The sequence below is a fragment of the Triturus cristatus genome, chromosome 12 (assembly GCF_964204655.1).
Source record: "Triturus cristatus chromosome 12, aTriCri1.1, whole genome shotgun sequence".
Classification (NCBI taxonomy): Eukaryota; Metazoa; Chordata; class Amphibia; order Caudata; family Salamandridae; genus Triturus; species Triturus cristatus.
In genome coordinates, this window is record NC_140595.1 from 45085574 (window position 1) to 45112619 (window position 27046).

The 27046-nt window shown below is 44.7% G+C and overlaps 2 long non-coding RNA genes across 2 annotated transcripts in view; one reads left to right on the top strand and one right to left on the bottom strand.

Annotated features, from left to right (window-relative positions):
• Positions 1-21725, bottom strand: part of LOC146772374 (uncharacterized) — an 80022-nt gene extending 58297 nt beyond the window's left edge. The window contains exon 1 of the long non-coding RNA XR_014972012.1: positions 21362-21725. This is a non-coding gene — a long non-coding RNA (uncharacterized LOC146772374). The remainder of the gene's footprint in view (positions 1-21361) is intronic.
• The window catches only part of LOC146772375 (uncharacterized), a 41958-nt gene continuing 36457 nt past the window's right edge, over positions 21546-27046 (top strand). Inside the window, exon 1 of the long non-coding RNA XR_014972013.1 lies at positions 21546-21720. This is a non-coding gene — a long non-coding RNA (uncharacterized LOC146772375). The remainder of the gene's footprint in view (positions 21721-27046) is intronic.

The window sequence follows — 27046 nt, forward strand, 5'->3', positions numbered from 1 at the left end:
GGACGCTAGTAACTTCACTCAATCTGCTGCTCCGTTTACTCTTACCTCGCCCCGCCCCCCAATCATTACCTTGACTACTGAAGGGACTCCAACTTATGACAGAACATCCCTAGACAGAACATCCTCAGTGGTCTCCAGAAACAATTGAGATAACACTAACCCAATGCTGTATTGGTTGTGATATTCCCTCATCCAGAAAATCAAATTACCCCTCACGCCAAAGTCCCTATATCATTACCTAAACCAGTATTTGTAAAATACTAGAATTCCCAAAACCTTTGGAGAGTCTGACTATTTTCTTCCCAATTCTTTCTGTGGTTGCAGTTCTTTGTTTTCTTTATGGGCTGGTAAGGCATATATTCTTTCTAAACTAAAACGAACAACTGAGTTAAAAGGTTGATAAGATGATTAACAGGTCACAACATACAGCATGGCTAAATAACTGCATACATTGAGATAATAAATCTGGTTGTGGTACCAAAGAGGATACTTATGAGTGAAGCCATTTGTGTTTGGTTCTAGGGTTCACAATGGTTCACTCATCCCCACTGCACCCAGACACAACAACTAGGTGGGATGAATATCTGGACATCTCTTCAAGGCCTGGCCGCATTTTCTGATATGGTGGGATGCCTAGGTGGTGTCCTGATACACAAGTATCAGAGGTATGAATTTTACAAGCATCAGTTTCAAAGACATTAAGTTGGGGACACCTGGGAATCCAGCAGCAGTAGCGGGTAGACACGCTTTCATAGTGGAAGGGTCCCCTTCCACTAAACCCCAACCCACAAAACTAACACTGTGGTCTTCAAATTATTGAGCGAGGCAGAAAACTCTGACAGATAGGAATGAATCTGCTTCTGCCACTTTACAAATTTCTCAGCATTGTATATCAAGTTATATATTTTTGTAAAGCATTTAACCTTACCAATAGGGTTTTTCAGGCCCACGAAGCAAAGGAACTTGCCATTTCCCTGAAGACTAACTCACCATCTTTTTCTTAGTAAAGCAAAAAGACAATGTTTTCAGACTCTTTTTAAATAATGGCAAGCTGGTTGCATTTCTCAAGGAGACAGGATGGAGTTCAATAAAGTCAATGCCACAGTCGAAAAAAGCTCTACTGCCAAGTCTGGACTTCCGATCCCCAGGCACCACAACTAAATCAGAACAAAAGCATATTGCCATGCTCAACCCCATCCTTTAACCACGTTTAGACTCAGACATTTTGTTCAATTTGTTTCAGAAGTCTAAAGTAAAACACAACAAAATTATTGGTATTTTTTTTAGGACGTTCTCCAAAACAGTTGAAAGTTTTGTATAACACGCAATTTTTCTAGCTCATATAGGCAGGTATATAGTAAGAAATGAAAAAGCAATATCAATTTTAATTTACAATTGCTAGAATAAATGCCCCAAATCATTTTAGGTCCTAAGTGTGTACTTGCCTACTTTGGGACAGCTCACGTTGCTTCCTCACGTATATGGGTCAATGTTAATGGTAGAATCAATGAGGTAATAGTGAATTAGATACGCTTAGATGAAGAGACCTGCTAGAAGCCCATCTCCATGCACAGTAACCTACCAAAGTATAGCAGGTGTTTTTCACTCCTCTCGATTACCATGCCATACATGTTACTGCTCTACAACATACCAACGATGAACCAATACAGACCAGGATCTTGTCTAACGACAATTGATTAGACAGCCGCTGCATCCGGCTCAGAACATGCTCCAGAGCAGCTAGGCCTGAAGTCGCTCACCCGCATGGAATTCTTGTGGCACGGATAAGCTGCTTATGACATAGCTTACCTCAGCAGTCGAGGGAATGACAAAGCAGGCCTCTTCTTACTGCACCTCCTGGTCCTGTGTGCCAGGACTCCTCTGCGAACGCACTTGCATACTTGCAAGAGCGCACTAGTTATGTTATGTCGCACTAGTTATGTTATGACAGAGTTTTTCACATGAAATCAGCAATGACTGCCATAATCATCAAATCAGAATGTCATTTATCAAGTACCAAAAATAATAACAAACAGCCAGGAAAGGGAAACCAAATAAAAACAATTGTCAATCCAATTGGTGGTACTGTGGTGAGCATTGGATTTGCCATCCAGTGTTGTATGTAAGGTAACACCAGCTCAGCTGTGGAAACATGAACCAAATTGCCAGTGTATGCAATTGAAGACTATTAATTTGTTGCTTCTGATACTGAACCAACATATTGTAAGAACAGCAGAACCTAGAGGAACAAAAAACCCACTGACAACTTGGATGAAGAAAAAATAGATGACAACACTCATGCTATCTGCACAGTATATGAAACACTACATCAACAAACGCATCCACACAAATGCCAAGTATCCATCCGGGGCAGTAGGACCACAGCACTCCTCAGCTCAGAAGCCACAGTCAATGTCATTAAACTTGACTTTCTCCACTACTGTCAGCTACCAAAATCAAAATAAATTTACTAATATGGAAAAAGTCAGTCCTCCCCTACAGATGTGGAGATACATGCCACAACACTATCTTCATGAGAGACAAAATATTAATCATGAACTTGCGCTGCGGTACCCTCCTTAGCTACAGAAAAGCAAAATATGTCTGGCTCATTTAGTTGCATAATTGTATGAGTGAGCATGTCAGAATTTTTTAGGTCTCGCTGGCGTTGCAGCGCGAAGCTCTGCCGCCAACGAGACTATTGTTGCCGTGTTTACTTCCAAGGGAGACAGACCTGGGCACGAGCCGATTCCGGTCTGGTCACGAGCCGATTCTGGACTGTGAACGCGCTTCACAGTGGAACAGCTTGTGCGCGTGAATTCCAGTTGAGTGCTCGTCTCCGGATGATGTGCTGCGTATTAATTATAGTTGAGTGCTCCAGCAGCCTGGGGCGCCTGTCGACATGCTGTGCTAATGATTACTGTGGGGTCTCATGCTGTGATAATTCTCACTTTCTGTGTTGTGATCGGGAGCAGGCGTATTACTGGCGCCACCGCCACGCCTTCATTAGTCATAAAAGCCGCATGGCAAGCGATAATTAGGGCGGCATGTTTTAGGACATTTTTAGCAATTACTTTGTTTACTTAGTGCTATTAGTGATATCTTTCGTGCATCCAATGCTCTATTTAAACGTGCAGCACTGAACATTTTCAAAGAAGGCGAATCAGCGACATTCATTGGAGACACAACCTATTTGAAGACGCTTGTCTTACTGGGGTAAGTACTGTGAAATGTTTAGTTTGTTTACTTTATTATAGTATAACTGGCAGGGTTGGCTAAATTATGCGAGAAAAGGAAAAATATGCAGGAGATGATGGTATGAGGCAAGTGTGGCAAATGTATAATTATGCGTACACCATATAAAAGCAAGTTGCAAAATGTCCGGTGTTGGGCGGATGGGTTCACTGTGCTGTTGCGTCGCCTGTAGGTGTTGTTATGAGTGCATGTGACTAGCTGGCGACATGTCCTTGTACTGTTACTTGCCTTTGCACTTGTTTTTATTTTGCATATATTTATAGCACGAACTCGACCCGAAGTTTATTGGAGCGCTTTACACGAGCACCGTATTTACATTACATATTCAGGCATGGGGAGATTAAGTGATTTGCCCAGAATCACAGGATGTTGATGCGACCTCGGGGCTCAAACTCTGGTTTCCAGCACCAAAGTCGGCAGTTTAGCCGACGGACCACATCCTCGCCCTTGCCCTGCTGATTTTCAGGGACGGCTGCTTTGTCTTCACAAGGGTCGGGCGAACTATGACTCCGCTGCCTGACCTGGAACAGATCTGTTAGGTGTTTGTATTTATTTTTTAGTTTTTTTTATTTAGCGCAAACTCAATCCGTAGGTATTGGAGCACTTTACATGTATACCACATCCATTATAGAAGGACACATTCATGTTCGGTAGGTACGTGGATGTTAAGTTATACATAACCGGCGGAGCCAAGACTGGTCTCTCTACCTCTGTGACTCCGGTTGCTGCTCGCGCCTCGTGTATAGCTGGTTTTCCTAGTTATCTGGCGAATACAAAAGCGGGCTTTGCTGTGTTTCTGTTTAAAGGCTACACATAAGGGGCTCAACTGATCGAATTGTAACCAGCTGTCCAACACAATACAGGCAGAAGGGCTCAGTGAGACGTACACTTGTAAGGGGCAGAGGTTACACTCCCGGCAAGTCTGCCTCAGCCTTCATTCTTCCGAGGTGGATCAATTGAATACCATTGATTGGGTAGTAGTTATATCTGTTAACCGAGCGTAGAAATGGAGCAAATTTAATACGGAGGGCTATTTGTAAAGTATAATTTTTTCCAATGTGCCAGATGAATTTGTCTTTATGTTCTTGGGACTTATAAGAATCTTGTAGTGTGTACATCAGGCGGGTCATGTGTCTTTGGAAAACTAGCACCTTTTTGTGATATTGTAGTTGCATGATAGTTTCACATTATAATAGTGGGGGCTCGGATGTCAAACCTCCTTTCCGGGTGTTGGTCCTTGCCAGCAGTCATCACCTACTGCCAAAGACCTGCTTTTTAAAATGTATATCACCTGTCCACCTCCTTCCCCTTCCGCTACCCCCCTCACTAGTGCCCTCTCTCCCTTTCGTTTTCACCCTTCCAGCCTCTCTTCCCCCGTTCTCTCTCGGTCCGCCATTTCTCTCTCCCTGTGCCCCCTTTCTCTCTCTCCCTGTACCCCCCTTACTCTCCATCCCATTTTCCCGTGACCCATAGCTTTGGCTGCAGGTGAGTTGGCACAACTCCTGTGAGAGAAGTGTCTCTAGATTAGGTGGCACGTGCCCCTGCTGGGACCGTGGTCAGGCGTTTGTCTGTTACACAGAAAACCACGTCTCCGTTAAACTGCAGTTTGAGAGTATTTTTGGTTATTGTGTTTATTTACTGTACCAAATGAATCATGGTGGAACCGGGAATCTTATGCCAGAGCATCCCAGGAATCCAAAAAGTAAAACTGAAAAAACACATTTTGGAGAAAAATCATGTGATGTTGCAGAAATCGCTTCATCTCTTGGTGGTGTTTAATGTAGGTTCATTTACAAACCCCAGCCATCATATAAGGTCTCTGGAATGCCTTAGACCTGGCAGAGTCTCTTGATGCCCATGAGCAACAGTAAAGAGCATGTTCACCGCTGAAGAGAGTGACCACTTCACCATTCATCCCTGTGTGCCTGCAAACAGAGCTGAATACTTCACCTTTCACCACTTTGCATCTGCAAACAGAGCTGACCACTTCACCAGCTGAACAACATTTGCACAAGCGTCGCTGACACCCCGTACTACCGATTTTTTTATTGCATATGATGCCCCAATCACTTCAAGTACATTTGTTGTGATCGGTAGTCCCTGTCCCCTGCTATACATTCCACCGTAAATTTTTAGATCCTGTTTTACAGTTGCTAGAATAGCTTATAATATGGTATAGTGTGTAATTTTTAAATAATCACTCCACTGCAAACAAAAACATTGATACAAAACACTGCCATTTACAATGCCAGTAGCTCCAACTGCAACAAATGCGAGACCTATTGCATTGCAAATGCTTGTTTTATATTTGGGAGTATAGGCAGGGGCGTGGCATTTAATAAAATATCTACTTGTCCATGGATTAGGTTGCTTCATAAATCTACTTGTCCTGTAACAAAATCCACTTGTCCCTCTGGTGCCATGTATTGCGACGACAAATTATGGCAGCAATCTCATTTTATAAGAGCTCTGATATAGCCTCTCTGATTATGCCAGGGTTCATACCATAGTAGTGTTTGAATACTTGCAATCCCCTTATGTTTCCGCAGATCTACGTACTTAGGCTGAAGGTAGTGGTAAGCAATAGTTCCAGGGTTAGAATGCCCTTTTGAGTCTGTGCAAACCTACTAACTTGCATGTTTTAAGGATTTTTTAACAACTCTTCTCTAATCTTTTCCCATACTGAGAAATGTTGGAAATGTACTCCTGACAATAGCACATGTAAACCTTCTTCCAGAGTTGGGAAAAAAATGGCTGGAGGGAAGGTGAACTTGCAAACCCTCCGATTTTCGCATGAGCACTTCTGAAAATGCACATTTGCTCATGCTAAAATGGAGTTCACAAATATTTTCTAAGAGTAGCATTTCTTGTCCTACTTCTGTAAATTTGTACGAATTCACGAATGCCATATACCTGCACTTAAAGCAAGGATATATACCATGTGTGCACTTCTGAGACTTTTTTTTAAACATGGGCCCCTAATTTGGACTGGAATTGACCATGACATTTTGCGTTTATTAAAATTGTGTCTCTCTCTCTCTCTGTATCGGCTGGCTTCACTGTGAGTGACAGCATTCTGCTCTTTCACAAGGAGCATATCGGCACACAAAGTAGTTTTGTTCAGTGCCAGAAACTACTGTGGCAGTGTGTGCTTTTTGAGACCAAAAACTATTTTTGCTTTTGCCAATGTTTGTTATAATGGTGAGGGCCCGTCAGCTCCCACACCAATAAGGTGTTACATAAACCATGCCAAAACAATTCATACATTGACATAACTAAAAAGCTGACCACCAATTTCAGACCTACTGACTTTGCCAATGCTGGTTTATTTTTGTTTCCCATAATCTTATTGAAACTGGTTACGCTGATTTTCCATTATGAATATTTTTGGGAAATACTAGCATGCATCAACACATGTTACTAATTGATGCTGCAAAAAAAAGAAAAAAAAAAGAAATGGTACCTTAAATTTTACTGTAGTTTAGCTGAATGCTTTTTATCCTGCTTTCATTATTTTTATGAAAATTTTATTTTGAAAGCAAAGAATCATCAATCTTGCTTTCAAGCTACTACAAATATTTGGCTCAAATCAGAGAGCATTCTGGGAGCATTGTACATAGCCTCATATTGCTAAACTTTGGAAACGTGTGTACACATTTTGATACTGGAACCACTGTCAGTAGTGCAGTCGGAGCTTACAACATTTACTTAGAGTACCCACCCTAATAATAAGGGCTTTCAATTAATGAACCATAAATATAAGTTTGAACAGTATTAACACATGGACAAAAATATTACCTTAACTTCAGACACTGCCCTTCCCTGGTCCATAATGTGGTACTGCAAACTGGCAGCCAAAGGGGTTGTACTGCAGGGAGTTGGGCATACTTGTCCGAAGGACAAAATAGTATGCTCAATTCTGCAATTAAGAGGAAGGCGTCTGACCCCAACTGTGAATGACCCCGTGGCTGAGTTAATGTGATCCAGATTTTCTAGAAACTCGCCCTAAATTACGAGCACCGTCAATGCGCTACGGTCAAGGGATGAAGCGGCTAGGCTTTTCTTAACATCAAAGACGCGCTCTCTGCATCTAGACTTATGTGGAACTAGGAATAAAACAAGATGCCGGAACTAGTTGTAGATGTGAGTGCCACCAGACTGGAATCCATCCTGCGTTAATCCCAGGAGAACAGAGAATCGACTAAGACACTGCCCTATAGAGATGGAAGCTGTTGAAAATCTTTAAGGGAGAGGCTACTTTCTTCCACACCTTTATAGCAGCCAATGTCAGCCTTCTATTGATCACAGGAAGCTGGATCCCCTACTCAAAGCCACAGCTGCACATAGAGAAATGGATACTACTGCTCCAAAAGTTTAATTCAATCATCTACCTCTCAAGACACCCACCTGGCTATGGAAGGAAAAGAAATATAGGCCAAAGAGACTGAAGAGTATGCAAAGATAATAGTGGTAGACTTGAGGAAGCTTCCAGTCTACCTTTAAGAAACAAAGGATGGAGTCCCCATTTGATAATGCCTCCAGACAGTCAAGGCAGCCACTGGGGAAATATGCGGCAGATCCAGGCAAAATCTCTCGCAATTTACACCGGAAGCTTGTAACACTATAATATCTTGCAAATCGTATGATTGGAACTGCCCATCCCCTCAGATAGTTTGTTACTAAGAGGAACACACGTGGTCGTGCTGTGCCCCCTAATTCCACCCTCTTATTAGACTACATGAAACATCAAGGGATTTCAAAACTAAGATGTGTTTATGGGAAAGTACAGTTCCCCAACATTAACAACCTTGCGGAAGACCTACTGAGAACATGCAACACCTGCAAATCATCAACGTTAAGCAGGCACACTACTCCAATTATCACAGAAGAAATTCCAGCAGTCCTATAAACCAGAGTGAGTGCGGATTTTTAGCAGCCTTCCAGTGGGTACACATGCTTGTAGTAGCTGGCATCTGTATTAAATATACTGAAGTGTTAATCATGCCTGTAATGGAGTCGCCAGACACAACACAAACTCAAGGGCTTTGGGACTAGTGATCTTTATTGATATCATTAGAAAAATGTGCAAAAAGACCATTGTTTTAAACTGTGGTGGCTCTGGTCAGGATTATTTCTTCTTCCCCACAGCGTTCATGAATTGGCACCCAAGACTGTCTTCTTGGTAGAGGTAGGCACTGGAGAGAAAACAAAACAAAACGAAAAAAAAATCTAATTATCGTTGTACTTTTTGTCAGACTCCTTCACCATCCATCACCCATTCAGTGCTGCTTTAACCTGGGGTTGGGATAGTTAGGAAGGGTTTTTGGAGAAGTATTTCTCTTTGTGACTCCTCTGTTATACTGGTGATCCCAAAGCGGGGAAACGCTTTCCGCAAAAAACAGTTGTCAGGACAGTAAACTCTGTCACGGTCTGTAGCCACGGTCCTGTGACTGGACCGCAGCTGTCGGGACCAATTTGCCTTTCTCCCAGGTACCACTGTCTCTATCCGGTTCGTCCTCCCAGTTTTCTGTCTCTGCTACTCCAAGAGCATCTGCCCGGCTCAGCCCAGCTTCCCATTGCTCCTTACATGCTGGGCTGGATTCCTCCGTCTGCCGCTCAGGGGTTGTGATGTCCATTTCAGCATCTTCCTTTCTTTTCATCTGCGCATCCCGTCTCCGCAGTCCTTCAGAAAAGCTCCCCCCCCTTCCTAATGCCTGTAACCAGCTCTTCATATTCCGGCAACCCACTTCCATTATCCAGATGTGCTCTATAGGCTAGCATGCTAACCCCTCCTTCAGCAATGCCTTCCTTGTCAGCCTTGTTGGATTTCTCAGGCCCATCTACCAGTACGTCTCCTCTAGGAATGGACGATCCGGCCTTTGGGAACCAGCATTCCTGGAGAGAAAGTTCACCATGAACTGAAGGAACGCTCAATGATGAGCCTGGAAAGAGAAGGGTTGAAGTGCTAAAAACCAATGCAAGACTAGTGGGTTTGAGTACTTATTACGGGCACGCCAGGTTAAAGGAGCATGATCAGTCAGCAACAAAAAAGAGCGACCTAATAAATAATATAGGAGAGTACCACTGCCCATTTAATGGCTAAACATTCTTTCTCAATCGTGGTATAATGGCGTTCCCTGGGAAGTAGTTTACCACTAAGGGACACTACCGGGGGCGTAACAGTCCTTCCTGATCAGGTTTTGATAACACAACCCCTAGTCCCATGCCTAAAGCATCTATTTGAAGGATGAAAGGTCTGTACATAACAATACATATTCCCTACACAGACACTCCTTGAGATGATCAAAACTTTGTTGTTGAGCGCTGGGACCATATTCGTAATTTAGCGGTTTGGTCTTTCTTAAGCAGGTCAGTATGGGGTGATAATACTTTAGAAAATTGAGGTAGAACTGTCTGTAGATCCCACCACTCCCAAGAAGAGCCGAACGTCTTTCTTTGCGGGGGGGGGGGGGTGTCTAGGTATGCCCTTGATGGCAGCCACCTTCCCCACCTTGGGCGAATGGACCCATCCTGTATTACGTAGTCGAGGTAAAGGACAGAGTTAGCAGCTAATAGACAGTTGCCGGCATTGGCAGTAAGACCTGCCTCTCGGGGGGATGTTAGCATCAGTTCCAAGTGTTGCACATGCTGGTTCAAGGGGCTGCTAAATATTACATCATCATCTAAATATGCCACTGTGTACTGGTAAAGAGGGCGCAAGACCTTATCCATTAGTCGCGGAAACGTGGCGGGAGCTCCTTGCAAACCGAAAGGAGGGACTGTGAATTGATAAAGCCTGGATAGGGTTGTGAATGCCGTTTCTTCCTTGGCTCTTCCTGTTAATGGTATTTGCCAATACCCCTTTGTTAGGTCGAGGGTAGAAAGGTACTTGACTTTACCCACTTTCTCAACTAACTCATTCACCCTGGGGCATGGGGTAGGTGTCAAATTTAGAGATGTCATTCAAGTTTCAGAAATCTATACAAAATCTAAAGGACTCATAAGGTTTGGGAACCCAGACAAGGGGTGAAAACCATTTGATGTTCTATTGTCCCATTTTCCAGCATGGATTTCACCTTCTCTTCCACTGCCCGTCGTCAAACCTTTGGAATACAAGAGGGTCATAAATGGACCACTTTCTGACTGTCTGTGATTATGTCATATTGAATCATGTTTGTTTTTCCTAGCTTATCTGAAAATACGTCCTAGTGGTGGAGCACAATATGTCGGAGTTGACTTATTTGTTTGGGTTTTAAGTCGGTGTTGACCTTTATCATCCCTCTCTCAGAGGAGATTTTCCTATTGGAGTAAATGTTATGTTAAGAGGGTTGCAAATTAGTGACCAACAATACAGGAGCAGTAGCAAGGGAGTCTTCCATTGGTTCCTCCCATTTTTGTTTTAGGAGATTAATATGATTGATCTGCTCCCCCTTGGAAGGTGACTGGAGTAACTTGGTTTAGGACTACAAAAGACCCTTGCCATTTAACTAGCAACTTAATATCGAAGAGAGCAGTAAAACCAATACCGTATCCCCTGGCTGAAGATTACATCGTTTTGTATGTCTGTTATATCCTTTCTTCTGTTTACGCTGGGCCTCCTCCATGTTGATCTGTACTCCCTCCCATAGGTTTGCAATGTTTTCCTTCAGCTTGCCTGCATAGTCTAACAACTCCTGTCCCTCATCATCATCTTGTTCCCAGTGTTCAACCGCCATATCCAGCAAAGTGTGGGGTGTGTGCCCAAAGACTAGCTCGAAGGGGGAAAACCCGGTGGACACCTGAGCATAGGTACAAATGACAAACATCACTGGAGATGGTTTCTTTTCCCAGTCTCTACCAGTTTCAGAAACTAACGTATTAAGGATGGTCTTAATATTCCGATTGTACCTTTCTACAAAACCCATCTGTTTGCGGATGTAAACAGAGGTCTGAATTTGTTGTATCCCTAGGATAAGACAAATCTTCCCCATTAACTTGCAAATTAATGGGGTTCCCTGATCTGTTAATAATTCCCTGGGAAACCCTACTCTAGAGACAAATTCTATCAATGCATGGGCAATCACAGGTGTAGTTATATTAGTAAGAGGCACGGCCTTGGAGTACCTAGTAGCGTAATCAACAAGGACTAGCATGTATCAATACCCTCTTGAGGAGGACACCAAAGGACCAAGTAAATCCATTCCTACACTTTCAAAGGGCACATCAATTATAAGAATAGTTTGTCAAGGTGCTTTGGGCACACCAGCTGTGTTAACTCCCTGACAGCAGTCACAGGGAACACAATACTTTTTAATGTCAGAATAAACGCCAGGCCAATAGAACTTCCTGAGCACGTATTCCTCCGTTTTTTCCCCCGACAATACTGGCCAACCCCCTCCATATTTGGCTATGGGCTAGACACAAGAGTTGGTGTCTGATGGGAAAGGGTACCACTAGCTGTACCCTCTGTCTTCCCCCCTGCTTGGTAGCTCTATAAAGGAGGCCTTTCTTGAGATAAAAGGATGGTCCTACCTTGTTATGTCCCTCTGTGGTGGCCTGTGCCCATTCATGAGCCAAATTAGGATCCTCCCACTGGGCTGCCCTGAAACTAGGTTGGTGTTCCCAGCCTTCATCTGTGGGAACAAATATAGGACATTTTAAACTGGGTTTAGGATCAGAAAACATTTTTTTACACCTGTGTCTTTCAGATTTTGTGTTTCTTGGTTTCTGCTTAACCCCACCTATTTCTTCTTGTTGAATTGGGGCTTCATCTAATCATTTGGTCTGAGTCTCTTCTCTTCTTGTGGACTCTAGTAACTGTTGGACAAGGAGATAATTCATCCCTGGAATTACATCTTCTGCAAGGTCTGATATTACCCTACTCGTAGGTCTTCAATCTATCCCTGCCATTGAAATTGAATCAGGACTATGGGGTATGATTTGTTGTCCCCATGTACACGTGATGATTACCCTCTAACCTTTCAAAGTTTGGCTTTGATTCATAAGAGAATGACAAACCACTGAGTATAAACCCCCCATGTCGATTAGGGCTGTCGCTAAATTTCCATAACCTGTTTCCTATATTTTGGATTTCCTCTACTCATATACAAACCTGTCCTTTGGTAGATCCTATTTCCATGGGTTTTGGACTTGGTGCCTTTTGTGGATAGTTCAATGCAATGTGGCCCCATGCAGCACATTGGTAGGGACTGTTGGGCATGTACCACCTCTATCCATGGTGTCTTAAGAGGCGAACGACCTTTACAACGCGGCCATTACACCGTAGTAGGTTTACATCGCTGTCATTACAACGCAAGTCGTTACAACAACTTGCGCTAGATGGCGCTATACACTAAGGAATAATATGATTTGGTTGGTTGGCCAGGCTATGAAGGAGAGCTGATAACGCTGGGTGAGGTCACCGCTGCCATCTCAGGTCTTGCTTCTGGAAAGGCGCCAGGACTGGATGGCTTACCTGGGGATATGTTCAAACAGGAGCCCATTGTATGGGCCCCCTACCTTACTGCCCTTTTCAATGGAGTTCTAAGCGGCATGGAAATCCCTGGTACTTGGCTGGGGGCAGAGGTGGTCCCTATCCTTAAAAAGGGCTCGCCTCTCCTCCCGGCCAACTACAGACCCATCAGCTTAATCGACGTAGCACAGAAGCTGTTTGGCAGGGTTTTGCTGAATCGCCTCCAGGATTGGATGGAAGAGGTGGGTGCCCTTAGTCCCTATCAGGCGGGATTTAGGAAGGGGGTATCCACAGTGGACCAGGCTTTTAGGTTGAATCTCATCTATTGGAGGGCAGCAATATTCGAGGGCGGCAGTCTGTACACAATTTTTGTGGACTTACGGGCCGCCTTCGATCTGGTGCCCAGGGGAAAACTCTGGAGCGTCTTGGCAGAGATGGGCGTCCCCCCGGACATCCTAGTAATCTTACAGAGGCTTCATCATAATAATTATGCCCGAGTGAGGTGTGGGAGGTCGGGGGAATTGACCGATAGATTCCCCGTTGACCGAGGGGTAAGGCAGGGTTGTGTGTTGGCACCGACCCTGTTTTGCCTCTTCGTCAACGGGGTAATCGCCCACCTAAATGCCACCGATTATACTGACGCCCCCAAACTTAATGGCAGCAGGGTGCCCGCAATCATGTTTGCGGATGACACCCTGCTGCTATCTAAAACCCTCATGGGGATACAGAGGATCCTTGATTCATTTGTAGCCTTCTGTACGGACAGAGGGCTAGAAATCAATGCGGCCAAAACTAAATTCATGGTTTTAAATCCGAGCCAAAAATTGCGGCCGAATCCGCAATTGGGAGTAGCACGGCTCGAGAGGGTTGTCACCTTTGAATATCTAGGTGTGACTCTCAATGAAACCATGACTTGGGGATCCCACCAGATTAGGGCGAACCTCAAACTTACACAAATTACTGGGGGTATCGCCCGGATGATGACCGGCTCCTCATACCGCCCGCTGGGGGCCCTAATTCAGATATACAAGGCCCAGGCCAGGGGAGCGATCATGTATGGGGCGGAACTGTGGGGACACACACCATGCCATAGCCTGTCATTAACAGAAAACAAGTTTATAAGACAGATAACCGCGCTTCCCCCCAGTACCCCGCTCCTCCCCTTGAGGCTTGACCTCGGTCTACGACCATTATCTGATGAAATAAGCCTGAGACCAATAGCCTTCTGGCGTAGGTTGTGGAGCAGTAATGATCTTGCAGCATACAGGGCGGAACTGGCAGAATTATTGAACCACCCAAAAGCGCTCCGTATCCCTTGGGTCAAAAACATCCAATCCACCTGCATGGAACTAGGGCTCCCCGACTTATGGACTGACCCTGCGAATGCCGCACTGAACATCTCTAAAAGGTCCCTGACTAACGTATACCATGAACGCAAATTAGCTAGGGCCCGAGTTACCCAGGCAGAAGGGTCTCTATCCTCTGTGTTTTTGCAAAGCAAGGACCTTTATAGGTTTGAGAGGGTATTGGATCCTATCTTTCCGGTACTTGCTAGGAAGCTGTTTCTCCAATGGAGATACGGCTCACTGCCCTTTCGGTCCTTTACAAGTACTTGGTCATCGCCCCCCACTACGACGCAGTGCCCGGCTTGTGATGCCTTGGAGGAAACCGATTTACACGTGGCCTTCTTCTGCCCAGCCTACAGGGCAGCGCGGAAATACTGGCTTCTTCCCTTGATTAGGAATATGGGCGGCAGGGAATATGCTCCAATGTATAGGATTTTAAAATCTGATCTCTCTGGTCCAACTGTCCTCGCATTATCAAAATTTCTTACTAATGTTTGGCATACGCGCAACCGCATTTTAAAGGTGTTGGGTCCCCCTTAAAATTTTAGATGCACAGTTTTTATTGTATTTTTAACATATGTACTTCCAATGTTTTAATGTTTTGATTTATTGTGATTGTATATGTGTATTGTTTTTCTTTTATGGCCAAATGACCGAAATAAAGATTGGTACTGTACTTCCAATATGATTTACTATTCCAACACCTTCCCTACTGTTACATAGACTGGAGTTGGTATAGTAAATCATACTGTTCCTAAGTCCAGAGCCCTCCAGCGCAAGTCGTTGTAACGACTTGCTTTGTAATAACTGCGATGTAACGTACCGCGGTCTAAAGACCGCGTTGTAACGTCACATATTCTTCTTAAGACCGACCTTAGTATCAAGAGGAGGTTCGGGTGTAACTTTTTTAGGGGTCTTCAGTATGGGGATAGGGAATAGGCTTTAAACTCTGCAGACCTATGGTAGGCACATGCTAGATCCACAGCTTTGGTGACCGTCATATTTGGATGTTGCCAAACCCAAGTGCTGGTAGATGCAGGGAGAGCCTCCAGGTACTGCTCTAAGTGCAGGCCTCGAAAACTCATAAAAATATTTCTAGACCAACAGGTCTAGTGACTTAAATAATCTGCTTGACCTAATTATAATGCTCTTGATCCATAAACCTTGTTTCAAATGATTTGATCCTGGGCAAATATTTTAATTCATTTAGCCGCCATTTTCTTCTTTATCACATATAAGAGCACCTTCAAATACGCAAGTTCAGCACGTCTGCTGTACAGAAAACACTTTTGCTTGATGTAATAGACTAAACTTTTGCTCCATATGTAATACAAATCTAGCCACATATAAGAAGCAGATGTCCGCCAACTTGCCTCTTACTTCATTAAACAAATTGTCATCAGGGGTAGGAATGTTTCTCAAATTAGATTTAAAAACTATCACTTTTAATGATTACATACCTGAAGCATGAAGTAGTAGCACACCTGTTTGCAAACAGATTTTCCATTGAAATTGACACAACATATCCCACAGACGTCGTTTTACTGATAAAACTATATAGTATAGAACGTTTGGAAATCGAATTTCTTCAAAATTAGTCATTTCCACATCATCAAGTAAAGTGTTCTGTTTTTGTTTGCTCCTATTTTAATCTTTGTTTGCATCACACTTGTGAATTGCAAAACACAGTTATATTGTATTTCCTGACATATTTTTAAATACTTGTACTATTCATTTACAAGATATTTAGAATAAAAAATCTGACAACTTACAGCCTTTTGTTGCATAATGATTGTCAGACAGCTCACTTGACAAAAACCAGTAAATGTAATAAGAGAGAGAAAAGTAAACACCTATTTCCAGGATAAGATAAGAAACAATTAGTAAAAAGATAAACTGACATTTGACATCTGTCCTTGAAAAGACAGCAAATGTGTCAACATAAAAACAAGATTTAAAGGCGCCTTTATTGCTCATTCAATTTCTGAATGAACAGAACACCTGTTCCTTCCAGCTTAAGTTCACTCTCCAGAACAGACGAGTAGGTGCTAAAAACAGCTTGGGCTGACAAAATCCGATCCGCCACAGCGAGTGGGCCAGTAGATTTTACGAGGCCTGAAGTATACCTTTTCTACTACTTCCTCTAACTTAGACATTTCAGGTTTTAGCCACTGGTTTCATAAATCTTGTACCCTGTAGTACAGAGTCCTGGAATTTTCAATGGGTCCCCAATGTTCTTTTCCAAATTTGACCCTGTAAATATTCAGCAAACACAAGGATATGATGGACGGAGCACTGAAACTTTTCAGACACTCACCCCATCACAGATCTGGGTTGAATCCATCATCATTCTTTAGCTCACTTCATCACCTCAGTTCAGACCCAGCTATATGCAAATCAGTCTTGACACTGTGCCTCAAGGGAACAGTCCAACCCGAACTACCAAGCCAGGTCTTCCCTTAACCGCAAACAAGCATCCTGGGACCGGTTTCTAGGTAACACCCTTCATCAGGCAGGCTAGCTTGGATACAGTGGCAAGGTGAGCAAGGGACCCACGTCTGGGCATATCCTGCCAACTTAGGGCGTACAAAGCAAACACCAGGAGATGATGGACGAGCACTGAAACTTTTCAGACATTCACCCCCATTCACAGATCTGGGTTGAATCCATCATCATTCTTTTAGCTCACATCGTCACCTCAGTTCAGACCCAGCTGTATGCAAATCAATCTTGACCCTGTGCCTCATGGGAACAGTCCAGCTCGAACTGCCAAGCCAGGTCTTCCCTGAACTGGAAACAAGCATCCTGGTACCGGTTTCTGGGTGACACCCTTCATCAGCCAGGCTAGCTTGAATCCAGTGGCAAAGTAAGCAAGGGACCCACGTCTGTGCATACCCTGCCAAATTAGGGCGTACAAAGCAAACACAAGGAAATAATGGACGGAGCACTGAAACATTTCAGACACTCACCCCCAGTCACAGATCTGGGTTGAATCCATCATCATTCTTTAGCTCACTTTGTCACCTCAGTTCAGACCCAGCTATATGCTGTAACATTTTCCACCCTAAGTGGGATGGGTATGCCCAGACGTGGGTCCCTTGCTCACTGTGCCACTGGATTCAAGCTAGCCTGGCTGAAGAAGGGTGACATACCCTGAAACCGCAGCCAGTATACTTTTTTCCGGGCCAGAGAGGACCTGGCCTGGCAGTTTGGTCTGGACTGTTCCCATGGGGCACAGGGTCAAGACTGATTTGCATATGGCTGGGTCCAAACTGCGGTGGCATAGTGGGCAAAAGAATGATGGATTTAACCCAGATCTTTTGACTGGGGGAGAATGTTTGCATTGTCAGCATTCCGTCCATCATTTGTTTGCTGTAACACTTTGCGCCCGAAGAGGGATGGGTATGCCCAGACGTGGGTCCCTTGCTCACTGTGCCACTGGATTCAAGCTAGCCTGGTTGAAGAAGGGTGACATACCCTGAAACCGGTCCTAGGAAGCTTGTTTCCGGTCCAGGGAGGACCTGGCCTGGCAGTTCGGTCTGGACTGTTCCCATGGGGCACAGGGTCAAGACTGATTTGCTTATGGCTCGGTCCAAACTGGGGTGGCGTAGTGGGCAAAGGAACGATGAATTTAACCCAGATCTTTTGACTGGGGGAGAATGTTTGCATTGTCAGTATTCCGTCCATCATTTGTTTGCTGTAACACTTTTCGCCCTTACTCACCGTGCCACTGGATTCAAGCTAACCTGACTGAAGAAGGGTGACATACCCTGAAACCGGTGCCAGGATGCTTGTTTCCGGTCCAGTGAGGACCTGGCCTTGCAGTTCAGTCTGGACTGTTCCCATGGGGCACAGGGTCAAGACTGATTTGCAGATGGCTGGGTCCAAGCTGGTGTGGCGTAGTGGGTAAAAGAATGATGGATTTAACCCAGATCTTTTGACTGGGGGAGAATGTTTGTATTGCCAGCATTCCGTCCATCATTTGTTTGCTGTAACACTTTTCGCCCTAAGTGGGATGGGTGTGCCCAGATGTGGGTCCCTTACTCACCGTGCCACTGGATTCAAGCTAGCCTGGCTGAAGAAGGATGACATACTCTGAAACCGGTGCCAGGATGCTTGTTTCCGGTCCAGTGAGGACCTGGCCTGGCAGATCGGTCTGGACTGTTCCCATGGGGCACAGGGTCAAGACTGATTTGCATATGGCTGGGTCCAAACTGGGGTGGCGTAGTAGACAAAAAAAACTATGGATTTAACCCAGATCTTGTGACTGGGGGAGAATGTTTGCATTGTCAGCATTCCGTCCATCATTTGTTTGCTGTAACACCTGTAAATATTCAACATACCTGAGGCATTCTAGAATGCTCTTCTTTATATCTTAACAGGGTGAGGTTCCAGCCAGATTAGCTTCTTGATATGCTTTTGTAATTCACCGGAAAATAAAAGGGACAACCTACTGACCCTCCCAGCGGTCAAGCAGATGAGAAAGCAACATGCTCAAACTTAATGAAAAAATAGTCAGGATCGTCTCTTACTTGATACTTCTGTAAAACGGAACATTTGAATGAACCCTTACACTGGCTATTCTGGCAGTCAATTTAAGAATGGCAGTCGTGTGCTTGTTGGTTATCTAGAATCATATTGGCTTGTGTTTTCAATGCTGTATAGAGCACGACCAGCTGAAGGTGACGCTGACCCTTAGCCAGCTGTTTGATAATTTCTTCCATAGTCACCATCTCAATCATGTCTGGCAGGTTAACTTATCCCACTTCTGACAACACTGTAATGGCGTCGCCAGACAAGGCACGGACTCAAGGGGTTTGTGAATAATGATCTTTATTGATATAGTTGGAAAAAAGGAGCAAAATGAGTATTGTTTCAACTGTGACGGATCTGGTAAGGATTATTTCTCCTTCTCCACAGCATTCTAGAATTGGCACTCAATACTGTTTCATCTTGGTAGAGGTAAGTACTTGAGAGAAAACAAAACAAAAACATTCAAAATATTGTTGGACTCCTTCACAATCACCCACAGTGCTGTTTTATCCTGGTGTTGGTATAGTTAGGAAGGGTTTTATGGAGAAGGGTTTTAGGGAGAAGTCTTTCTCTTTGTGACTCCCATGTTATACGGGGACCCTAAGCGGTGATCCCAACCCGCAAAGCAAGGAAACACTTTCTCCCGAAACTCTTTAGTAAGGACAGTAAACTCTGTCACTGGCCTATAGCCACGATCCTGTAACAGGACCACAGCTGCTAGTGCAATTTGCTTTTCTCCCAGGTACCATTGCCTCTCTCCGATTCGTCCTCGTCCCAGTCTTCTTTCTCTGCTACTCCGCAAGTGTCTACCCGGTTCAGCCTCTTCATATTCTGGCAACCCACTTTTGTTATCGGGTATGCTCTGTAGGCTAGAACGCTAAGCCCTCCTTCAGAAAGGCCTTCCTTATCGGCCATGTTGGATTTCTAGGGTCCAGCAGCCAGGCCCATGTAACAATACCTTACACTTCTGCCGAAGAGATCTCAAAGCTTTAAAAAGGCAAAGCCACCCATAGGCTACTCCATGAAAGACAGTGGACCTTTTCAAGAGAAGATGGCTACCTTGAGTCTTGAAGCTAAAACAATCCTTATTTGGCAGTGGTCCAGAATATTTGCAAGTTAAATTGTTGCCATCTATACTAAGCCGCAACCTGAGATCCAGGGAGCAACTCCTTCTAAGCATCTGTTTGGCTAGGCGCGGAGGTCGCTCTCTCTCTGTTTTCTGGCCCCCAAATATTGGAATTAGCTACATTTGCAGCTAGGCTCCAGTCCGAATTTTGTTTTATTTAAAATATCTCTTAATTCCTTGCTTTTTAACCTCTAACTTATTTTAATCTAACCTGTGGAGGTGCTCGAGCCCCATGAGACCCCTTCATGGCGGTGTTTAGTGTGCTTAACACATACAATTAACGTAACATCACATTACTCCTTGGTGAACTCAAATAAATGGGGAGATTGAGAATTACCTGCGGACAATGAATAAAGTGATCCTGATTATGCCAATATAAATATAAATTCATGTGGCAGGACTAAATGAACCCTCCAGAGTGTATATGAGGGTGGATGATGACCATTTCCATTCCTCATCATGTGTCTTGAACTCTCCCACCTCCAATTCCAGATGTCAGGATAAGAAGGAAGATGAAGGTTAAAGACAAGAAGAGTGTGAGAATCTACAATTCTTATAGGGCGTTGGTACACAATTGAATTCCTGAAAGCAAATTAAGCTTCCCTTTGAACTTATTCCTTTGTTGTGGCTAAACAACAAAAATCCTTTGTTATACAATGTCATGAAGATGTAGAAAAATGCATCATTTGTGGAAAAGGGTAAATTCAGAAGGCCTGAAATCAGAGGTCAGCGATAGCAGTTACGTTGGATCATTTGACATTCACGCCAGCACTCCTGATTTAAACAAGACACTTGTGATTATTAAAACTACAAAAATGCTTGTTCCAAATTATTTCTCCATTGTATATCCAATCCCGTTCGGGATTTTACAAATCTGCTAATCAAATGAACTGAGTGATTCTATTTTTACTAATAGTTTAATTTGTTCGTATTTTAATGTTGACTGCACAAGCTTCATTTTTTGACTATTCTTTTTGTATATTTGCTTGTAATTATCATTCACTGATTAAATATTTTGTAGCGGTTATCAACCTTACAATAAAGAAACTACTTCTTCTACAATGATGCTATTTCCCCCAGCTAAAACTTCCACCACTCTAACGTAAGTTTAAGAGGAAATACATTTTCCACATTTTATTTCTCCAGCTTTCCTTCCCAAATATTTACATATGTGGCCATGTATGAGTTTAATGACCCGAACAATGGAGCAATTCTGAAATGTGCATGAGCTGGGCCTGCTGATTTCCCTGTCAGTCTCAAATTGTCTATAAACATCAACACCCTCGACTTAAACGTGAGTCTTCACTTTTTTTAGTCAAAAAGTAACCTATTTTACTCTCTCTGACCTTTCTTCACACGACTGCAAGTTCTGTGAATCAGAGTTCCAAAATGATGGCATACATGATTGCATAGCCCCCTCAAAAATGCATACAAGTGAACAAACTTCGTTATAACTGGAACCTCTGGGTTTTTTAAAAGGGACATTTAGTGTCTAAAAAATCTTTTTTAACGGGGCCATTCGGTGTCACAAAAAAAGAGAATATTCTGATTTTACAGAAAGACCTAATGAAAATATTGTTTTTTTACAGAATTCGAGGAGTTAGGTAAAAAATGTATAGATGTGAGCATAAGATAGAAAACAAACATTACCTATCAACGGGGACCCGTCCCAGGCAAAACCAGCTCTCAAAGGAGCCTAGGATGGACTCAGCCAATCACAATGGAAGTTACTGTTTGACAGAGTGCGCTGCCTCACGCACGTTCTGGTAGAAGAACGGCGCCATTTTTACTGACGTCACTGGTGTAAAAAACAAATGGCGTCACAGAGCGATAGGCCCATAGCGGTGTTCTTTCTGCGTCACGGCGAAAAGGCCGCGGCAGGTCTAGCGTCAGCATGGTTTTTCAGAGGGAGGACCCGCCGCGATGCCCTGTATTTTCGGTTGACTGAACAGCCTAGGTGTATGCGGTGTGTTTGAGCCACGAAGTGTAATAGCGAGAGGACCACCAAGGTAAAGACTTGTTTGCTTCACAGCCCGCTCCTCCTCACAGTGCGAGCAATATATTGGAAAATTGCTGTCTCTGCGTAACAAGAGTCCAACCATCACAAATCTCATTGGGATAGATTGCGGGGCCGCGCTGTTCTCTACTTTTAAGGCCTCCGCGGAGCCACAGCCAATCACCGCGTGGGTTTCCGTCACCGCGTGGGTTTCCGTCTTGCGGAGCAGGCGCGGATATTCATTGGCCCCCGCTTCCGCTTGGTGATTGCAAAATGTTTAGATCAGGCTTCTCCAACGAGTAGCTCTCGCTCCGGCTACTTGTATAGATAGCTCTCCTGTGGCCATCCCAGCTTAATTAGAAGAGTTTACTTGGCTGAATTAGTATATCTATACCGATGCTGAAAATTGTGTATTTAAAGATGAAAACGGGTATATTTTCTGAACTCAAAAGCAGATTTTTGGAGAAAGATTGTTGTTTCCAACATATATTTGAAGCTTACTAATAGTTTTACCTTGGTGCGAGTGGCATTGAAGCTATAGTCAATATGTATACCCTATGTAAATCAGGGTCGCCCCACTGCTTTTAAGCAGTGCACTGCAAAGTAAAGGAAACATAAAATGATAACTTTGAGTTATCATTTTATTTTTTCTGCAGCTTTGCGGGTGGGCGGGGCTGCTCTGCTCTAGAAGCAGGGCTGGGGAGTGGTTTGCAGCGTTGTAATTGGTCAGGGGAACCTGGGTGCTTACCAGTCACAACAATGCAAAGCGTTGTGATTGGTTAGGGGAGCCTGGGTGCCTACCAGTCACAACACTGCATTGCAGCTTTGTTATTGGTCAGGAGAGCCTTTTCTGTGCCTCCTGTGCATCGGTCTGACGAGGAGAGCAGAGACACAGGATCGGCATGGCAAGAAAAGTGTTTGTTTTTTTGTTTTTTTTGTTTACCGTTAGCCCTCACCCCGCCAGCGCACCACCCAGCCACCCGCGAACGATGCCAGCTGCCACTGATGTAAATGCATTCTAAACTGACGTAAACGGGTTTTGGAAGTGCAAACTAGTGGCTTTTCAATCTCCAGCTACAGTGCATGTGCGCCGGGCGCGCGCACCATTTGTCAGCCTGCGTGATCACTTTCACGGCCGCTTTGATGTTCTCAGTGAGCCGCACGGCCACGGAGAACATCAAAGCGGCACGAAAGTGCACACCATTTGCCAGCCTGCGTGCCTCTCTCCGCCTTAGTGCGCGCGACGTGCCCTACCCCCGTCCTTATCCCACTTCCTGCTTGTTTCTTTGCACATTGGTACCCCGTTAATATTTGTCAACTATAAATGCTGTTCGTTTTGTTACTAAACAACAAATCTCACGGGAACTATAGGGCACAATATTTTCACTTCTCCAATGTATCACTTACAGAAATGTATGCTAAAGCGCTGTGTTTATTGTGTTTTTTGTGCGAATTATAGGCACTCCTGCGAACGCACGTGAAAAGACGGGTGTTTTTGGGAGCAGTGCGTCCGTGATTAACGAATCGGATATTTTGCCAAAATACACATCCAAATGTTTTCAACATTATGCAACAACTGAGTGCACATGCACGCTACGATTTTACTAAGCTTTTCGAGGACAACCGCTTTTTGGGACAGCCAGAGCCAGTTTTCACTTACAGTAAAGGGTTCTTAAACAAAACAAGCATTGGCAAGGCCAATAGGTCTCGCCTTGGGACCTTATAAGTGTTTAGCCATGCAACGGTTAATGTTGCACGAAGGATTTTGTGCTGGATAACTAAACACTTATAAGGTCCCAAAGGCGAGACCTATTGGCTATGCCAATGCTTGTTTACATTACTGCTGGCAACTGTGCGTGATGCACTGAGAAGATCAACGACGCTTCAGTACAGGTTGGCATGGGGGCAGTTCTACATGGTAGTCTTAACCTCAATGGACAGGGTTGTTTTGAATCTCCTGTGTGGACATGGAATCAGTGGGAGGTAGAGCAGCATCCACTGGGTTCTGTCTGTACAGAAGACCCGGGTGGTTTGAAGGATGTAATGTGGGAGCTCTGCCCGGATGAGTCAAGCAGGAAGACCTGACCTTGCATGTGAACATTTTCTTGGGGGGTGAAGGCAAAAACTAAATGGCTCTGGGGTGTTACCCTGGCAGGGGTGCTACATGTTGTAATTAAGAGAAGGCATGATATGGTGGCCGGATGTGCTGGATGTTGGAAGAAATTAACTGAAGTGTCTTGCCTGTTTTGAGGGGGTGGTGGGTCTTGTAATATAAGGAGAGGTAGTCTTGGAAGTGGTTAACAGGAGGGCTGAGCCTCCTGTTGTGATGATCATGCCTTTAGAAGACTTTGGGTGGGGGCGATGGAAGAGTTGAAGAAGGGAGACTGCTGTCCGGAGAAGGGGGCTGCTCCTTTATTCCTATAAACTGAGGAAGATGAAGGTGATTTCCTGGAAGGTTCGATCTGAGCACAGATGCTCTAGTATGTAGAATCGTTTTCCTCTGAATAATGAAATGTCCTGATGTTGGAAGAGAAGGATGTAAACTAGATTTTCCCATCCGGAGCTTGTGATTATTGTGTTACGGGCCCGATGAGTGAGTGCTGTAAAGGCCTTGTGCTGTGCAGCAATAAACACACTCACACTCCAGTTTCAATCTGGCGCTAGACTGACTGCGCGCATCCCTGCCCTTTTATTTATGCCATGCGGTCACATGACTGCGTGCAAAACCAAACAGGTTCGTGCAGGATGAGTGTGAACTCCAAACAGCCCTTTGTGGCCTGCAACATTACATTCCTTCTTTATCATAAACTAAAGAAACTTAATAGTAAAATCAGACCGGGATTGAGCAAAGTAACCCATTGACACTTAGTCTCACAAATGTTCCCCATAAGGGGTCAGGCTATATAACTAAGAAAACATATAGTTAAAAAATAAATATGCTGGTTGTTGATCTCTCGGATCACAGCGGCTGGCTGCACCACTTCGACTAACCTGTTGTATTGTACTGGAACCAACAGAGGGGCGTTGGATTTCTCTGGAGGTTGTACCTCAGGAGACCTCAATCAGGTCCAATTGGTTCGATACTGAATCTGTCAGTTTCTAGTATTTTAGTCTCTACCTCCTTGGCCGTGGTGAATAGTCCATCACGGTCAGGAAGGCTGTGGAGATGGCAAACTCTCCAGAGGGGTGGGTGATGGATCAGTCATGTATTGGTCATCCAATGACTTCTGTAGGTGTTGGTTTGAAGATTCCAGTGGATCTCTGGAGTTTCCCTTGAACAGCTTGAAGTGTGATACGTTTCGCATTACTGTGTCTTGGACCCTGAAGGCTATTACCATTGTTCCACGGATCCTGGAGATTTTCCATGGCTTTAACTCAAACATGCTCTCGGGTACATGGCATTTATGAGTACCTAGTCTCTCACAGAGCGCTTTGGGCCTTTCGGTTGCCTACGCCGAGATGCCTGGCGTTTCTGTTCTTTATGGTGAGCCTGATCACGGTTGGGTGGCCTGGGAGCTTGTTCCCAGGTGGAGTGGTTTGGGATGGCGTTCGCAACCTTTTGCCCAAAACACAGGTTGCTTGGTGCCGCTCCAGTGGTCGAGTGTAGAGTTAGTCGATAGTCTTTTAGAAACGTGTATTTAGCATTCTCTACGCACTGCTGCTCGGCCTGCAGAATGAGAATAGTCTTCGTGATGGTTTGCATGAAGCGTTCGACCTCGCCGTTGGATTGAGGCCAACGCAGGGTGATCTGGCAGTGTTTGCTGGCTCAGGACTCCAGGTAATTTGCCAGGTCCTGACCGTTGAAGGATGGGCTGTTATCCATGCAGAGTTTCTAGTTTAAGATTATTTCCTCTGCAGAGGTGGTCTTCAAGATGTCGACCTTTGGATGGTGGGAATCAGTGACCACTAAAAGGTGCCTGTCGTCCAGCATACTGTTAAAGTCCGCTCTGGTGCGGTGCCAGGGGACAACAGGTGATTGTTCATTGATTATGGGATATGGGGTCACCTCCTCCTGTGGCCAGGCAGAGGCTGCACTGTTGGACTGTCCATTTGACCTTCTTGTCAAGGCTATTAAAATACATCTTGCTTCCCAGTCTGTTTTTTGTTTTGACAACTCCCTGGTGTAACCCATGTGTGAGGTCTACCGTCCATTGAGTCAGACTGGCTACCACTAGCCGGGGTCCCCTGAGCAGGCATCCATCTGCTGAGATGGTAAGTATATCGCTCATGTGATGTAGCGTTTGGAGTGTGCTCTTAGCTTCTGCCATCATTTGGGGCAGGTTTGTGATGAATGGGCCCCATCTTTCTGACTTTGTGGCTGCCATGGCTTGCTGGAAACAGTCGTCATCTTGGGTGACTTCAATGATGTGGCCAGGGAGATGGACAGAGGGCGTGACCTTTCCATTACGACACTCTCATACTCTCAGGCATCCTCTGCCTTTTGTTCTTCTAGAGAGGTGATTTTCTGGAGAGTTAAACAGCTGGGTTGTGGACTTCGGGCCGATACTCCACGAAGAAATTATTACTCTTGTAACTGTAGTATCTACTACTCAATCCGTGGTGGAGACTTAGATGCTGAACCTTCGAAAAGTGGTATGAGGGGTTTGCGGTCGGTACTGACGACAAACGGGTGTCTATACAGATAGAAATGGAAATGTCTGCAGTCCCAGTGAATTGCAACTGCCTCTTTCTCGATATGAGAGCACCGCTGCTCAGTGGGAGTTGGAGCTTGTCTAGTATAGATAATGGGGGCTCAATCTCCGTACTGCTGCTTTTAGGACAAGAAGACTCCCAGCCCTGTGGGGCAGGCATACACCGACAGCTCAGTGTCCTTGCTGGGATCTAAGTAAGCTAGTGTGGTGTTGGCAGACAATGCCTGTTTCATGTTTTGGAAAGGCTTTACTTGTTCAGGATCACTTGAAGATGTCGCAATGTAACAGGTTGCACCAACTGGTCAGGGTGGAGGTGGACTAGCCAGTCTTTAAGGCATCCAATGCCTTGGAAGAGTTCTTTGAACTCCTCAAGGAGGGAGTCAAAGACACTGACGTGGACCTCAAATGCGAATTGGACCGGCTGGAGCCGTTCTGCTGTGTGGCAGCTGAGTGACATGTCGGTTTCTCCTTCTGTGACTTAGACTTTAGTTTTGGTGGCTTGTCCATGGTGGTTGATGGTGGTGGTGAAGACACCTGCCAATGGGATGAACTTGGAGTTGCCAGAGGGCTCAGCGCTGGTGGTGAGGCCATCCGTTTGTGCATTGACAGGGGTAGGATGTTGATGGAGGCCCCCATGATAAGTGCTACTGTTATATGGCCATTAGGGTCATTGTCGACATTGCTAAG